The sequence below is a fragment of the Mandrillus leucophaeus genome, unplaced genomic scaffold (genome assembly GCF_000951045.1).
Source record: "Mandrillus leucophaeus isolate KB7577 unplaced genomic scaffold, Mleu.le_1.0 Scaffold63, whole genome shotgun sequence".
Taxonomy (NCBI): Eukaryota; Metazoa; Chordata; class Mammalia; order Primates; family Cercopithecidae; genus Mandrillus; species Mandrillus leucophaeus.
Genome location: NW_012106808.1, coordinates 120,575 through 122,984, shown reverse-complemented (window position 1 = coordinate 122,984; position 2,410 = coordinate 120,575). Strand labels below are relative to the sequence as shown.

General features: G+C 39.6%; 1 pseudogene; it reads left to right on the top strand.

Moving 5' to 3' along the window:
• The first annotated feature begins 655 nt into the window (after nt 1–655).
• LOC105554149 overlaps nt 656–2,410 on the top strand; it is a 24,985-nt pseudogene continuing 23,230 nt past the window's right edge.

Here is a 2,410-nt window from a genome sequence, read left to right as displayed (position 1 = left end):
TGATATTTGGAAGCCCATAGAGGGCTATGGTGAAAAAGGAAATACCCTCAGATGAAATCTGGAAAGAAGCTTTCTGAGAAACTTCTTAGTGTTCTGTTAATTCATCTCCCAGAGGTACAGCTTTCCCCTCAAGAATCCACTCACAAAGCATGTTCTTGTGGAATTCGCAAAGTGATATTTGGAAGCCCGTAGAGGGCAATGGTGAAAAAGGAAATATCCTCAGAGAAAAACTGAAAAGAAGGTTTCTGAGAAACTGCTTTGCGTTCTGTGAAATCATCTCACAGAGTTACAGCTTTCACCGCAAGAAGCCTTTCACTAAGACAGTTCTTGTGGAATTTGCGAAGTGATATTTGAAAGCCCATAGAGGGCTATGGTGAAAAAGGAAATATCCTCAGAGACAAACTGGAAAGAAGCGTTCTGAGAAACTGCTTTGCGATGTGTGACTTCTTCTCACAGAGTTACATCTGTATTTCGTGGATCACTTTGCTTGCCTTATTTCTGTGGAATCTGAGAACAGATATTTCGGAAGTTTCTTTCCAGATTTTCTCTGAGGATATTTCCTTTTTCAACATAGAACTCTACGGGCTTCCAAATATCACTTTGAGAATTCCACATGAACAGGCTTACCGAGCAGCTTCTTGAGGGAACAGCTGTAACTCTGTGAGATGAATTCACAGAACACTAAGCAGTTTCTCAGAAAGCTTCTTTCCTGATTTCCTCTGAGGATATTTCCTTTTTCAACATAGACCTCTATGGGCTTCCAAATATCACTTTGCAAAATCCACAAGACTGTCTTAGCGAAAAGCTTCTTGAGGTGAAAGCTGTAACTCTGTTAGATGATTTCACCGAACACAAAGAAGTTTTTCAGAAAGCTTCTTTCTCTTTGTTATCTTAGGATATTTCCTTTGGCTCTATAGTCCTATAAGGGATCTGAAATATCTGTTCTCAGATTCCACAAAAATATGGCTATCAAAGAGATCCACGAAATACAGATAAAATTCTGGCAGTGGAAGTCACACATCACAAAGCAGTTTCTCAGAAAGCTTCTTTCCAGTTTTTCTCTGAGGATATTTCCTTTTTCACCATAGAACTCAAAGGGCTGCCAAATATCACTTTGCCAATTCCACAAGAACATGCTTAGCGAGCGGCTTCTTGAGGGAAAGCTGTAACTCTGTGAGATGAATTAACAGAACACTAAGCAGTTTCTCAGAAAGCTTCTTTCCAGATTTCATCTGAGGATATTTCCTTTTTCACCATAGTCTGTCTCTTATACACATCTAGATGTGTATAAGAGACAGGTCTTAGCGAAAGGCTTCTTGAGGGGAAAGCTGTAACTCTGTGAGATGATTTCACAGAAAGAAGTTTCTCAGAAAGCTTCTTTCTCTTTATTATCAGAGCATATTTCCTTTGGCCGTCTAGTCTTCAAAGGGATCCGAAATATCTGTTCTCAGATTGCACAGAAATAAGGCTAGCAAAGAGTATCCACGAAATACAGATGTAACTCTGTGAGTGGAAGTCACACATTACAAAGCAGTTTCTCAGAAAACTTCTTTCCAATTTTTCTCTGAGGATATTTCCTAGTTCTCCATAGCCCTCTATGGGCTTCCAAACATCACTTTTCTAATTCCACAAGAGCAGGCTTAGCCAGTGGATACTTGAAGGGAAAGCTGTAACTCTGTGAAATGAATTAACAGAACACTAAGCAGTTTCTCAGAAAGCTTCTTTCCAGATTTCATCTGAGGATATTTCCTTTTTCACCATAGCCCTCTATGGGCCCTGTCTCTTATACACATCTAGATGTGTATTACAGCTTTCCCCTCAAGAAGCCTTTCGCTAAGACAGTTCTTGTGGAATTGGCAAAGTGATATTTGGAAGCCTATAGAGGGCTATGTTGAAAAAGGAAATATCCTCTAATGAAATCTGGAAAGAAGCTTTCTGAGAAAGTGCTTAGTGTTCTGTTAATTCATCTCACAGAGTTACAACTGTATTTCGTGGATCTCTTTGCTAGCCTTATTTCCGTGGAATCTGAGAACAGATATTTCGGTTCCCTTTGAAGACTTTTGGACCAAAGGAAATATCCGTCGATAACAAACAGAAGAAGCTTTCTGAGAAACTTCTTTGTGTTCTGTGAAATCATCTCACAGAGTTACAGCTTTCCCCTCTAGGAGACTTTCGATAAGACAGTTCTTGTGGAATTGGCAGAGTGATATTTGGAAGCCCTTAGAGGGCTATGATGAAAAAGGAAGTATACTCAGAAAAAATCTGGAAAGAAGCTTTCTGAGAAACTGCTTAGTGTTCTGTTAATTCAACTCACGCAGTTACATCTGTATTTCGTGGATCTCTTTGCTAGCCTTATTTCTGTGGAATCTGAGAACAGATATTTCGGATCCCTTTGAAGACTATAGGGCCA